At 37.5% G+C, this 16,123-nt stretch overlaps 1 pseudogene; it reads left to right on the plus strand.

Moving 5' to 3' along the window:
- Window positions 1-3,349: 3,349 nt before the first annotated feature.
- LOC132032076 (putative late blight resistance protein homolog R1B-16) lies at window positions 3,350-9,316 on the plus strand (annotated as a pseudogene).
- The last annotated feature ends 6,807 nt before the right edge of the window (window positions 9,317-16,123 follow it).

Consider the following 16,123-nt stretch of genomic DNA (forward strand, 5'->3'; position numbering starts at 1 on the left):
TAACAACACGATGAAACGGAACAACAAGATCGAAGTAGTGGTAAAGACCGCCATGCTGCTCCGTGATAAGAATTATACCCGTCCCATTAAGGAATGAGATACGTTGCTGTCGAGAAATCGAAATTTCACGTTTTGTAAGAAGAGATATGTTCTGCCCAAATTTCCATCAATGGAAATATCAAATATAGTTGCTTGTTCAAGTTGTAAGAACTCAATCAAGGCAACAATGGAGCTTTACAAGCCGCTAACACTTGTTTGGACAAGGTGAAATATTTCAAAAGTGAATTTAAGTGTAGAATATCCTTTATCTATGTGTAATAAAGACATGGCTCCAAATTGGCCATAACAAGATATATATACCCACACCAATAAGTCATATGCTGGTCTCTTATAAGAATTACACGTGGAAGACTTCATGATGGATATTATCCACTAATTTCATAATTAAAGTCTAGTCCCCCACTATAGTTATCCAACAGTTAAATCCCTTGTCTTCCACTTTAGTTAATTCCTTATCTCAAATTGCTTACATATAAAATATTATTTGCAATCATCGTTGTCACACTTTTTCGTCTTAAATCATTTCGAGACTTCATTCCTTGTATACACCGAGTTTTTGATTTTCATGCTTAAATATGACCAAATCCTCCCGGCTCGAGTAAATTTGCTCATGTTGGAAGGTTCAATTTCCTAGTCCAAAAATACGGGATATTATAGCTTGGATCGTATTTCATTCAAGTAAATTTCAAACCTCAACGAAACTTAATCTCTTCGATTTGTTTAACTTCTAATCCTTACGACACATTTGTATCATCGCTCTAACCACTTATAGGCTTGGGGGATAACCTCATTTTCATTACTAATGTCATTTAACTCGCATGCTTTCCAACGCATGAAAATACGGGATGTAACAAAAAATATTAAACATGGGCACACTGACCAAGAAATTAGTAATCCTTAAGGTTAAGAGGTGGGCAGATCGCCCCCATCAGGGGGGAGGGTCCCCAGTTCCTCGATATCGGAGCTTATGTCCTCAGATGATCAAAAGTTCGCCATTGTAGATTCAGCAGCCACAAAGTCCACATCAGGGTCCAACAAGGCTTCGGAGAGATCCAGTTTATTGTCCAAAGCTTCTTGAAAGGCGTCCCTGCAAGACTTCAAAATGGTAAGGTCACGAACCAAGCTGGCTTTCTGCTGTTCGGCAACTTGACGCTACTGCAGCCTCGCCCATCACTCTCAGAGTTGGGCTCGAGAAGCCTCGGAGCACTTCAGTTGCTCCCGAGCAGTTTTCAAATCATTCTCCAAGTGATGGACCTTTACCTAGAGGTTTTGATAGTCAGAGTCCTTGGCCTAAAGGGGCCTCCCTCTCTCTCGTCCAGTTTTTGCTTCAATTCGTCACAACTAAACCGCAGGGAATGCTTTAAGGATTGTGACTCACGTCACCTTATCCGAAGTGTCTCTACCTCATGGCGAAGTTGTCGGCTCTTCGCGACCATTAAGTTTTCTTTTGACATCTTCCCTGCTTTAACTATGGCAGTCATGGCGATAGCATGGATTGAGGGATTTTCTACGCAAGTTATGCCAGTATTGTTTTCAAGTTTTTACCAACAGACCCAGGCTGAGCAGAGCTCTCAACGAGATCACTGGTGTTAAGGCAAATTTCCAAGTGATTAGGACTCGCCTGCTTCCGATCAAATTCAAAAGGCTCCGCTCCTTCAGGGGCAGGGGGATTCCCATCCTTATCATCAATATTCACCACGCTGTGGCTGGCCTGCACTTTCCTCCATGCTTTAAGAAGGTGGAATCGGGTCCTCACTCGGGAACCTATCCCTTCCGCCGAAGTCCCAGAAGGTTGCGAAGGGTTACGTTCCTTGTGCTTCCGGTCGCCTGAGTTTCCGGTGGTGGTTGTCATGATGTTGGAAGAAACGGTTTCATTTTGAGGGGATTTTCTAGGCAGACGATCGCCTTGTGGGGATGCCTTTACAAGATTAAAAAAAAGTTCGTCAGAAAAGGAGTGAGGCTTTTCCAAGTCCTGGTTAACCTTGAAGTAGCACGTAGTAGGTCCATCACCCAATCAAACATTCCATGCACGTAGTCAGGAGCTACAAGGGCGGCTGTAAAATAGAAGCAAGTTATCTATCGACGCCTATAAAAAGTACGGGTAAGGAAAGAAGGGCGAATTCGGTCTTACAAGTATGGTTCCAGGCTTTCGGTAACGGATCCCGGGAAGCACAGTGGAGAAGATCTGTTCGAATCATAATGAATCGATCACACCAACCCCAGTCGAAGTCATCCTCATCACTGGTTATCAGCCTGCGGGAGCCCCGAGAGAACAAGTGGACCATTCCGCCTCGGAACAGACATCGGGAATAAAGTGGCGTCAAGTGGTCAATGGTAAAGGCAAGTCCGGCACGGTCAGCAAGGTTCTGTATGCATTAAACATTTCTCCATAGTTAGGGGCAAGTTGGCCTAGATACCTTCGATAGAAGGTCTCGATCAAACGAGGAACTGGTAGAGAGAACCCGATGGTGAAAGGATAAGTGCGGACCATGGAGTATCCTTAGAAATAAAGAGTTGTCCGTCATCATGAAGCATTAATCGATGCCGCTTTCTATGAATAGTGACATTTTGGGTGATTGGCGCGCCGATTGAGGTGATTGGACGTCATCATTTCCCACGCAATCGGTCCAGGTTCAAACCTCTTCCGCTTCCCAATCACGACTGTTCGAATCCCAAAAAGTGGGGGGGAATATCTGTATTCGGTTAAATTCATACAACATAGCTGGACCAATACCAGTAAGCCACATGGCTTAAAGGATGAGTCAGCACTTAGTGTCACCGGAAGAAATTTCTTTGTACTTGAGGTACCGCTTGGTCCGGAAGGTTGTTGGAATAGGTCCGAAGGAGAGGTCAACGATTGGCCGTTACGGATTGGGGGGAACGTTATCTTCTGGTTTTATTAGTCTTAAAGGTCCTCTTTATTCTTATTATTATTATTACTTAATTAATGTTTATTATGGGCACGGGCATAATACATGGAACATGTGTCCCTAGCTCTTCGTATAAATAGGGAATGTCATTCCAATTGTAAAGACATGAAATTCAAGAGAATACATAGCTTCCATATAAAATTGCTCCATTTCAAAGCTCTTTTCTATTTTGCTAAGTTACCGGAGGAACTAGTACCGGGTTCAACCGAGGCTCAGGCTATCCTTAACCTTGCTTTACTTTATTTCATTTCAGTCTAATTTATTTGCACACTGTACTAATTTACTGGTCATTTTGATCCACGTGTCCTTAACCACGAACACAAATTCAATTGAACTATTTTCCGAGTAAACAAATAGATATGGCTTATGCTAGTGTTGCTTCTCTTATGAGAACAATGGAATCGGTCTTGGCAGCAAAGTCACCAATGAAATCTCTAGCTTCTGACCACAGGGAAGAATTTCTTGCTCTTCACAAAAAAATCATGCTCTTGGAAGTATTTCTCAAGAACTCTGAGGAAACCTACAATTCTGGGAAAATGACAGATTTGGAAGCACAGATACAAGAAGTTGTAAATGTTATTGAACACACAATTCAAGTGCGACTAACAGAATCTGTAATGGCGAAAGATGACATGTAGAAAAGAAAAGTCACATAAAAGACTTTCTGATAGCCTAAAATAGGTAGCGGAGGAGATTGATCGTGTATAGAATGAGTTACCAAAGAGACAAGATAAAGTCAAACAAGTATCAAAGGACTTGATTCAAGATTCAAGTTCAGGAACACATACCCCGAATATAGTGAGACATTAATGATCAAAGGAAAAGGATGCTGGCAGAACTGACACAATATGGTGGTTCATCTAGTGAGCTCAATGTCATCCCAATAGTCGGGATAGGGGGGCATTGGTAAAACAACTTTAGCAAAAGAAGTTTACAATGATTCATCCATTAGACTTCATTTTGTTGTTCGTGTCTGGGCTACTATATGTCAAGTACTGAGAAAGCACAAGAGAAATTGAAGAATGACTATCTCAATTTGCCTACTAGAAACCGATAACGTTGTCGTGCCATGGATTTTGTAAACACATCAGCTATTTGAAGATAACTGGATACATGAGGAAGAGTAATAACTCTTCTACCTACAGCTTCTCTGATAAAATGACAGTATACTTCAATATGCTTGGTCTTTTCGTGATAAAATGGATTGGTTGCAATCTAAATGACACTTGTGTTGTCAGCGTGGAAAGGAGTAGGATTAGATAGAGGAAATCCTATTTTTGCAAGTCAACCACGAAGCCAAATAATCTCGGAGCAAGCAGTAGACATTGCTCGATATTCAGACTCCATTGAAGATTTTGAAACACGATCTTGCTCTTGCTCTTCTAAGATATCAAAGAATCTCCGAGAAACATGCACCATCCCATGACAGAGCAGCTAGTATCAGAATATCCTGCCCAATCAGAATCACTAAACGCGTTAAACTGAATGGAAGAACCACTAAGAAAAAATAATCCACGAGTAGATGTTCCTGAAAGATATCAAATGATGCGACGAATAACCACCAAATGTCGATAACGAGGGGTCTGCATAAATTGGCTGACTTATTGAACTGCAAAAGAGATATCTGGACAAGTAAAGTGAGATAATTTAGGCTCCCAACTAATTGTCGAAACAAAGTTAGATCAAGAAGAAGATCTCCTTCATCGGATGATACTTTACATTCAATTACAATGGAGTATGAACAGAGGGAGATTCTTGAAGACCAGCCAAAGCAATCAAATCCTGAGTATATTTGTGCTAGTTTAAGAACACACCTAAAGAATTATAATGAACTTCCAACCCCAATAAATATTTTAGAGTACCAAGATCGTTCATATGAAAAGAATCCTTAAGTTGCTGCTGAAGGCTAGTGATTAATCAAGAATCAGTTCTTATGATAATAATGTCATCTACATATACCAAAAGTAGAACACAACCTGTAGATATTTTTCGAAGAAACAAAGAAGAGTCATATTTACTTTGTTCAAAAGAGAATTGAAGCAAAGTAGATCGAAACTTGTCAAACCAAGCTCTGGGAGCTTGTTTTAATCCATACAAAGATCGCTTCAACTATGTAGGTGATGAAAACAAACCAGAGGGAGGTTTCATATAAATATCTTCTTTCAAATCACCATGGAGAAAAACATTTTTGACATCCATTTGATGAAGAGGCCAATTTTGTGATGCAAAGAATGGAAATAATAGTTTGCACTGTAGTCATTTTTGCTACTAGTGCAAAACTCTCCTCATAATCTACACCATACTCCTGTTTGTTATCAAGGACAACCAAGCGAGCTTTGTACCGATCAAGAGTTCCATCAGAATGACGTTTAATTGAATAAACCCATTTACATCCAATTGGCCGGATATTTGAAGGACATGAAACAATGTCCCGTGTGTTATTTTCTTTAAGACCTAAAAGTTCTTCCTCCATTGCTTTCTGCCAACATATGCTTAGAAGCTTGTGAGTAACAAGTTGGAATGAAATGGTGGATAAAGTAGAGGAAAACCTATACCAATTAGGAGTACTTTGCACTCTGCTAGATCGTCGAATAGGCTCAAGAGGAGAAGGCCTTGAAGAAATCTCAGATTTTGGTTGTTGAGCAGTCTCAGGTGGCGGATCAGTTTCGGGATGGGATAAAGTTGGTTGACATCGTTCATACAGAAATCCAGGTTTGAACCACTTAGAAGAAGATGACAAATCCTCAAAAGTAGGAAGAAGAGGAGAAATATAAGATGACTCAACATGAGTAGGAAAGAAATATTGATTCTCAAAGAAAACACCATTTCTAGAAACACGAAATTATTAAAACTTGGATCATAGAAAATAAACCCTTTTTGCGAAGTACTATAACCCATAAAAGCACACTTAGTAGACTGAACAAAAAGTTTATTGCGTTGAGAAGGAGGCATATGCACAATACAAACATAAACAAATGTATGAAAATTATGATAACTAGGATTATGGTGATAAAGATGATAATATGGAGACTCAAGACTTAAAACTTTAGATGGAAGTCTATTAATTAAATAAATAGCAGTAGACAAAACTTCCACCCAATATTTAGATGGGACAGAGGACTCAATCAATAAAGTACGAGTGACATCTAAAAGGTGATGATTTTTATGCTCAGCAACCCCATTTTGTTATGTCGTATATAAGAAAGATCGTTATGAGACGATTCCTTTCTCAAGCAAGAAATTATTGAATTCATGAGACATATATTCTCCACCAGAATCAGATCTTAATATTTTGATGCAGGTTGAAAATTGATTCTCAATTTAAGCCAAAAATGTCTTGAATATGGAAAATACCTCAAATTTGGAATGGAGAAAATACACCCATGCAAACCGACTATAATCATCTATAAATGTCACAAAGTATTTGAAATGAGCATGAGAAGTGATTGGTGAAATACCCCAACCATCACTATGAATAACACCAAAACACTTTGCAAAGACGACTACCAAAATTAGGAAAAGGAAGAGTTTTACTTTTGCCTAATTTACAAGTAGAATAATCAAATGAAGCAGTTGAAAATTTATTTTTATTTCCCAACAAACCAGAATTCGATAAATGAGAACAACACAATAGAATTTGCATGTCCTAGACGCTTATGCCAAGCCTCGAACTTACTAGCAGTAGAAGTACAAGCAAAAGATAGAACAGGAGGAATGGAAAAGTGTATAGGAAACAATCTTCCAACTTTAGGCCCCTTCATGATTATCCTCCCTGACACCTGATCATGCACAAGACAACCATTACGAGAAAAATTCACATCACAATTGTTGTTTACTAATTTTCCAACTAAAATAAGACTAGTTAAGAGTTTTGGTGAAACAAAAACATTCTTGAAAGTTGGAGTAATATCCCCAACTTTGGTAATGGATAAATTACTACCATTGGCAACCTGAATCTGTGATGGACCATGATACTTACGAACATTTTTTAGCATACTTGTTGAGTTGGTCATATGATTGGGACCCCCAAAATCAACAAGCCAAAAATTAGATGCAGTATCATTACCTTGTAATCCCAAAGCCGAAAAGGCTGACACGATCATTTGTTGGACCATTTCAGGAGTAAGAATTTGTCCTACAGAAGATGAATTATCAATAGTAGAATTTGTCCTACCATTTACCTCGGCAGAAAAGCATTTACCTCAAAAATAAAACCATTGACCCTACGATTTTGAGGACGTGTGGGACACTCTTTGATAATGTGTCCTTGTTGTTTACAATAATTATAGAACTTCTTGCCACAATTGCTAGCAATATGACCATATTCCTTGCAGCTGTAGCATTGAGTTCTAGTCATATCCATGCCTTTTCCTTTTCCTTGTGCAAAGAAATGCAACAAAGGACATCATTTGCTTGCTTGAAAGTGTTTGTGTGACAAGACATTACTCTTCACAAAGTAATTTCCTAAAACAAACATCCAAAGAGGGAGATGGGTCACGGTTCATCAAGTTAGAGAGAACACTCTCAAAATGGTATCACAATTTCATCAAAAATTGGTCTTGCTTGCTTGGCTAATGAACTGCTTGAATTATGGAGAGAGATTCAGCAAGTATTTTAGCATAAACAATATCAGTAAATTCAGCCCATAAGTTCTGAAATCTAGAAAAATAATCCTGAACAGAGAGACCTCCTTGAGAATTATTAGCAATTTTATGCTCTTGCTGAAATCGTCTTGTGCTATTCTCTTGGTTGTAAACCTTTTGTAAATAATCCCACATGGCCTTTGCAGCCTTGTACGGCCTGAGATTAAGAACAATAAGAGGTTCAATTGACCCTAAAACCCATGCCATCACTCGAGCATCTTTGACTTTCCACTAACTTAACTTTGTATGATCAATAGAAGCAGGATCACTTCCATCTATATGGCCCCATAATTCTTTTCCCGTGACAAAAAGTTGAAATTGAAATTCCAAGCTGAATAATTTTTTCTAGTGAAATGAACACTGAAAGACTCAAACTAATTGTTGACAAATAGTCAAGAGAACCAAGAGAAACTAAACTTTAAAAAAAAAAAAAAAGTTGAAAGGAAACCATAGATGAAAGACACTAAGAATCAAAACAATGAAAAGAAGGCTCTAATACCATGCCAAGAACAGAGAAAGCACAAGAGAAATTGAAGAATGACTATCTCAATTACTTGATCCCAATACATCAGAATACATTGGTATTTCTATACAAGAGAAATAAGAGACGAAAGGAAGTAAAATATCATACACTAAATGTGAATCCTACAAAATACTCTTCATATATTCTACAACTAATGCTACACAATATTCTACACTAAATGTATAGAATATCCCTAATAATATTTCATATATTCATAGTATCTCTTCATATTCACCATATCGAGAATATCTTAATGTAGATATTCTACAATCTGTCCATTATGCTAACGCTATATCTCAACAACATAATGTGAAAGAAATTCTATTGAGCCTTTTGCATTCTACAAAGGATGACCAATTTTATATGGATGATGAGGCAGAGCTAGCAGCTATGCTAAAAAAAAGTTTAATGAGTAGGAGATATTTAATTGTATTGGATGACATGTGGAATAGTGAAGCATGGGATGATGTGAGACTGTTCTTTCCAAGTGAAAACAATGGAAGTCGAATATTGTTGACTACTCGTAACACTAAAGTAGCGTGTTCTAATGGTATAGAGAATATTTCTTTGCATATGGGTTTCATGGATCCAGATGAGAGTTGGAAACTTTTCAAAAGTGTGGCATTTGCAAATGAGGCATTACCACCTGAGTTCGAGACTATAGGGAAGCAAATTGTAGACAAATGTCACGGGTTACCTCTAACTATCGTTATGGTTACTGGGCTTTTGTCTAAATCTAAAAGGATAATAGAAGATTGGAAAACTGGTGCTGAAGATGTCATGTTATTCGTCACAATTGTTCCTAACGAACAATGTTTACATATGCTTGCACTGAGTTACAATCACTTGCCCAGTCACCTAAAAGCATGCCTTTTCCATTTTGGAAATTTTTCCAGAGAGAGATTTCAGTGAAGAGATTGGTGAGATTATGGATGGCCGAGGAGTCTATGAAGTTGAACAAAGACTTGGAAGAAATGTCTGAGAAGTGCATGAAAATCTTATGGATAGTTGTCTAGTTCTCACCAAAGAAGAAAAGTTTGGATAAAACAAAAATTAGATCATGTAAGGTTCATGATCTAATATACGAGCTGTGTTTGAGAGAAGCTCAAAGACAAAATCTTGTTGTCATGAATGACACTCTATTCGATATCATAACATGAAGCCCTTTAGTAGGCATATTGACCAAAGTTCTTATAGGGCTCTTCTTACCCCTAGATGAGACGATGAAAACAATGTCTTGAAACGAACTCATTCTATTTCTTTCTTTGTAACTTTTATTTCTTAACTCCTACTCTTAAATTAGAGTTTAGTCATTTCAATTCACTCAGAATCTTGGACTTGAGTCCCGTGAGGATTGATGTTTTCCCTCCGCAGATACTATTGCTCATTTGGTTGAGGTGCCCAGAATTGAATGGGGATTTTGATATACCTCTAGGAATTTGCATATTACGGGATCTGCAAACATTCATTGTTGGAGGAAATCATTCGGCATCTATAAAATTTCCCGAACTATTTTGGGAACTAGTCAAATTAAGGCATCTTATATTGGATCTAATTGATTTAACAAATCCCACAAATGTATCTATTGATGAAGAGCGGTATTTGGTTTTTCTAAACATACGAACTATTTCTGGCTTGTGTCCAAGTAGTTCCACAAAGGAGGTTATTTCAGGGAATCGGAATGTTAAAAGATTAAGAATCTCTAGAGGTCAAGGTAACTATGAACTTGTCCATCTACATCAACTTGAAGCATTGACTTTTTGACTTAGAATTCCGAAGGTGTCACACAAGATTCACCCAGTGATCGTTCCAAGTGCAAAAGCTTTTCCAAAGAACACTCAAGAAGTTAAAGTTCTAGGGAACTCGTTTAAGGTGGGAGGACATGAACACCATAGGTGAGTTACCTAACCTTGAGGTGCTAAAGCTGATATTAGATGCTTGTATTGGCAAAGAATGGTGTCCAATTGCAGGAGGATTTAATCAGTTGAAGCTTTTGCTACTCGAGGATAATGAACTCAAGCACTGGAAAGTCACAGATGACAATTTTCCTGCTCTTGAGCGCCTTGTGATTAGATCTTGCCATTATTTGAATGAGTAACCATTGAGTTAGCAGAAATCAACTGAAACTCAACTCACTACAATTAATTGAGTTGAATAATTGTACGCCCAAACTCGAGGCTTCTGTCGTACTAATTCAACGAGAACAAGAAGACCTTAGAAACAAACCTGTGGATGTTCGTATCTCCAATACATTTAGTCCATGTAAGTATAACCTTATACTTCAGATGAACTTCCCATAATAACTTATAAAACTTAAATGATGTTTATGACTTTGCTGATCTTACCTTGTGTTGTTTGTCTACAGCTGGCAGCAACATAAATACTGAATTGAGTTTCGTTGAAACTGTTACTAGTAGCAACTACGAAGACAGTAAACAGTATCTTAAAAGAATTTTGGGCCTGATGGATATGGACATTGCATTGACTGAACCAAAACCTGCTAAACTTATACCTTAGAGTACTCCTTAAGAAGTGGCTAAGCATGCAAAATGGATGGAGAGTAACAGATGCGGTCTTATGCTAATGAATACATCCATTTCTGAACACATAAAAGATGCAATCATGGATAATGGCTGTGCAAACGATTACTTGACTGCCATTGGACAGAAACTTATAGAATTTGATAACGGTAGGAGAGGGTACTCTGATTGATACCCTATCTAAATCAGCTTATTATCCCTCTTACAGCCCAAGTTCATAAAAAGGAAATGTGGTCAATCTCGTCATTCAGATGGTTATAGTGGTCACACTAATAAGCCTAGAGGTAACTAAGGTCGGTCTAATAATGTTAGTGACCCTCAAGCTATAATAAAGAAATAAATCAAGTGCTAGAGGATTGTACACAGGCAGGTCATAAAAAAGATGTTGGTCCTCTGGAAAAAAAAAAGGAGAGCATTTCGAGTTTGTTTACTTAAATTCCCGGTGGTTGGTAAGTGATGCAAATATTCATGTAACCAATACCTTGTAAGACTTGGTAAGTAAACAAAAGCATAATGAGGATGAGGCTAGCGTTATTGTGGGCAATGGCCTCAAAGTGGAAGTAGAGTTCATGGGAACTACTAGTCTGTCTTTCAAGGATAATTTTAGAATTTATTTAGAAAATATTGTTTTTGTACCGACTATAAGATGGAAATTAGTTTATACCTTTGGACAAATATGGTATTTTTTTCAAATAATAATGCTTTTGTCAAGATTTTCTGCTGTTTACATGTAATTTGTGAGACCTTTTTAGTGATGGTTTATATTGCTTAAAAGTGTTGATAATTTTTTTTTTTTTTTTTTTTTTTTGCAATGCATGTTGAAAAGGTTGCCCAGGAAAGGTCTGCTATGAGTAAAACGTCGTATCGCTTGTGACATGGCGTATTGGCCATCTTTTCAAAGAAAAAATCGAACGATTGGTGGAGGAAGATATTTTTATTTCTCGGTACAAAGTTTTGAGGTATCTATCCTTGTCCAGTTATTCATTTGATGTGCCTCGATATATTTGCAAATTGTGGAATTTACAATCACTCAATGTCCATGGGGCAAATTTACTTCTTCCAAAACAAATTTAGAAATCAAGTCAGATAAGGCATCTCAAGCAGAATGAATTTTGTTGCGAAATCCTTCAAGATCTGTTGATGGGGAGAGGTGCTTGGGTTTTCCAAACCTACAAACGATTTCTGGCATGCTACCACAATGCTTCACAAAAGAGTTCATTCCACGGTGTGAGAACATCAAAAAGTTAAGATTTTACGGGTCTACAAAGGACTACAAAATTTGTGAAAAACCCAAGTTATTCGATAATCTTGTCCATCTACAGCAAGTTCAAACCCTGAGTTTTGAAGTTCAATATAACGAGCGATACACAAGATTTTGCCCGTGCAGATTCAAATGCAAAAGCTTTTCCTGCAGAGCTCAATGAATTAAAATTGGTCCGAACTGGTCAGACATGGGATACTTGAACACCTTGAGTGAATTGCCTAACCTTGAACAGCTTAAGCTGAAATCAGATGCTTGTTGTGGCGAAGAATAGATAAGCGAAGGCACTTTTTGCTAAAATTTTACTAATTCAAAGCATGAATCTCACGTCCTGGAAAGCAACAAATGATAATCTCCCTACCCTTGAGCGCCTAGTGATCAGAGCTTGCTCTAATTTGGAAGAGATTCCTATCGAGTTTGTAGAAATTGATTCACTGCAGATGATTGATTTATAGAATTGTAACCATCAACTCGTGGCTTCCGCTGTGGAACTCAGGAAGAGCAAGAAAACATAGGAAATTAGCCAGTGGATGTTCTTTCCTACAATAATCCAGGTGAGTACTATATTATATTCCAAAACTAACTTTCCATAATTGCCTTTGAAACTTAAAGGGTATGCATCTTTCACAATTAATTATTTTGATTCAACAATTTAACTTAATAAAAGAAATGCTAACTAAATTAGAGAAAAAAATGCAGATCAAAATGGTGTTCGATGTCGTTTCTTTTGTGTAGTTGTCGATGAGAATTTTCTTTTGAAGATTTGAGACCTTCCCTTTCATAGAGATTTATAATGTGTAAATTATGTTTTGACTTGTATAAAGAAAAGCCCCGAAGGTAATTTACTTATGTGACATATTCCAAATGTTGATGATAACGATGACGACGACAACGATGATGATGAGGATGACGATGATGACGACGATTATGATGAAGATGACGGTGATTATGATGACGATGACGATGATGATAACGACGATGATGACGGTGATGATGAATAAGAAGAAACATAATCATTTTACCAGGTGGCGACTTGAAAATAAGCATCAAAGAGCTCCATAAGGATTCGATATAAGAAGACAGAAGTTACCGTACTAGCAACTAGGCTTTTTAGATTTAGAAAAGGCATAATACATAGATAGACACTTTAACATGGTCTAAACTGGCAAATAAACACAACAATTTTAAGAATGCACATTTAGACACCTTAACTTGTTTAAGTTGACTTTGTAATCACCCCGACTTTGAAAATGCACATCTAGACAACTTAAATTTAGCCGTGTCTAAATGTGCATTTTTAAAGTTGGGGTGCTTACGGGGCCAATTTAATCCAAGTTAAGGTGTCTAGATGTGCATTCTCAAAATTGAGGTATTTACTTGTCAGTTGAGGTCAAGTTAAGGTGTCTATCTATGTGTCATGCCTTTAGAAAAAGCGAGCAACCAGAAGAGGATCAAGTGCAAGAATACATGATTACTTGCTATATCCTTTGTGCTTCGTCCATTTGTTGATTGATAACAACCAATTAGATGGATTTCAAAACTTATGAGTAGCACTTTTATTTTGTTTACGGGGAAGAGATTTTTACGCCAATATTCTCCAGCTAGACAACAAATCAAATTTAGCAAAATGGAGCATCATTAGATAGGAAGGTATGAAAATAGAGGATTAAGGTATAAGATTAGTATGTAGCTGAGTGTTGCGTACTTTTAGTAGTATAATGTAGGTACCGTATAGTTTCTTTTTTGCCTATGTGTATTGATATTTGTTGCTGCACTTATGCTGTACATTACTATTTTGCTGTCTCTCTTTTCTTTCCCACTTTCTTGTGTCGATTACAATTGGCATGATACATAAAAGGCCCTTAAATTTGGCCTCGGTACTTCAAAGTATGCCCTTTAACTTTGGGTGTGCACAAGTAGGCACCTCAACTTGTCTTCACTTTGTCAATTGAACACTCTAACTTACAAAATGATCGTCTAGACACCTCCAAAATTTATATGTCACGTCAGTGCCATGTCAGCATTTGTCGTTATGTGTTTAACTTTATACAATTTGAGGTGCCTAATTGTGCATACCCATTTTAAGGGCATACTTGCCAGCTGAGACCAAGTTTAAGGGCATGTTTATGTGTTATGTCTTTTTTTTTTTCAGCTGAGGATCTATCGGAAACAACCTCTCAATCCTGCAAAGATAGAAGTAAGGTTTGTGTACATCCTAGCCTCTTTTGACCTTACTTACGAAATTACAATGGGTATGTTGTTATTGAAGCATCATTAAGCATAAAATACTTATTACAAGTTGTAACAAAATTATAGGAGAATCTTGTTAATATATATGGAGTAACAAGTTGTAGAAAATTACAGAAGGCTGAAGCTTAGGGTACTAACAATTCAAACACCACAATAAGACTTGAAAACACCAATGCCTGCTCTATTGCCAGCTTCTGACATAACATATTTAAAATATCCAACACTTTCATAAGGCTTGAAAAGTAAAGGATGTTCTTGGTCCACAAGTTCTTTTAGGGCCTCTATGGTGCAGTCTAATTTTGGTAGTGATGATAACTGAATAGAGAATCTATCATCGTCTCCTGCCATTGTTACCCTATGAATAGGAGAATGCACTCGACCATTTGTCCATGCCTGTATACATTTTGCACAAAATTTTCTTTTTAGAGCTAGTTTTGGTATTATAATGTGTAACACTACTAAAAACATGTGAATTTTCTACAGAATGTCGGTGGAAATATGAAATTTATGATCGAAGGTCAGTCGGAAACATTTCTGACAAGTCAATTTCCAATGGATTCAATAAAGAAAAATTCAGGCCAGAACGTATGTAAAAAAAAAGGGATTTCCGACGCAATTAAAGTCCGGTCGAAACGTTTTTCGATTTTTGATAGTTAGTCGAGATCATGTTTAGCGATATGTAATCAGGCGGACCCACGTACATCGGTCGGGTTCTCAGGTTCTCGAACGACCCACGAGAAGTGAGCTATGTATATTTATATAGAAATTAACTAGCAAAAATAGAGCGAGCTAGATTCTAAGATACATTTGCCTCAAAAATTGTAGGTAAACCAAGTGAACCGAGCGGCTATTACATTTTTAAAATTTTAAAAGATATCAATTGCCCGAAGCAAGACTCAAATCCTTGCCCCCTAAAAATATTTAAGAATAATTCTTGTTACTATTTAAAATTTATTATACAGAAAAGGGTCATACTTGCCCCTGCACTCACAGAAAAGAGCTATATTTGTTCTTCGTTATACTTCTTTGATATATTTGCCCTTTCCATCCAACTTTAGGGCCATATTTACACGTGAACCGTTAGTTCCCTTCTCCCCACTTTTATTATCCTACGTGGCGCCTACGTGGATATTTTATCTCTCACAAATTAAATCCCATCAAAATAAAACCCGATCCATCCATATTAAACCCGGCATATTTCAATCCAGACGGTGCCAATAAATTTCACTATTACAAGTAACAAGTTGATGATGACCTAATGATGTTTTAGGGAAGAGTTATAACACCCCTTATATTGTTAATGAAGTGATAAGCAAGTGTTAAGAAGGTTCCATAAAGATTGGAGATCGAACGAGACGACGGGAACAACTTAGGTGAAACTGTGGGTTTCACGACCATGTTCCACGGACAGCAAAGTGTTCCACGGACCGTGGAAGGGTCTGTGGAAGTCCCAGCAGAAATGTTGATTGGCTGGTCATGAACCATGACCAGTTCCACGACCCATATAATGTTCCACGGACCCTACCATGGTCCGTGGAAGTCCCGACGGGCTGAACATAGCTCAATTATATAATGATGATCCCATTTCATTTATTTCATTCCACATACCTCTTCAACCTCTCAAGACCTCTAGAACCTTCCATATATTTCATCCATAAGAAAACAAAGGAAATCAAAGATCAATAAAAAGAATTGAAGTGAATCAAGTGTATGAAATTCATCAAAGTTCATCCAAGCTAAGAAATCTCAAGATAAGTGAACTAGGGTTTTGGTGCAAGAAGGTGTATTCCATCAAGAATTATTCTACCATTATCTAAGGTAAGTTTTATGGCATTTTCATGATGTTTGAAGTATTGTAAAGTTGAAACACTTGAATTGTAGAAGAATATGTGAAATGGGTCATAAATGTGTGAATA

Source organism: Lycium ferocissimum, chromosome 9 (genome assembly GCF_029784015.1).
Source record: "Lycium ferocissimum isolate CSIRO_LF1 chromosome 9, AGI_CSIRO_Lferr_CH_V1, whole genome shotgun sequence".
NCBI classification, from domain to species: domain Eukaryota; kingdom Viridiplantae; phylum Streptophyta; class Magnoliopsida; order Solanales; family Solanaceae; genus Lycium; species Lycium ferocissimum.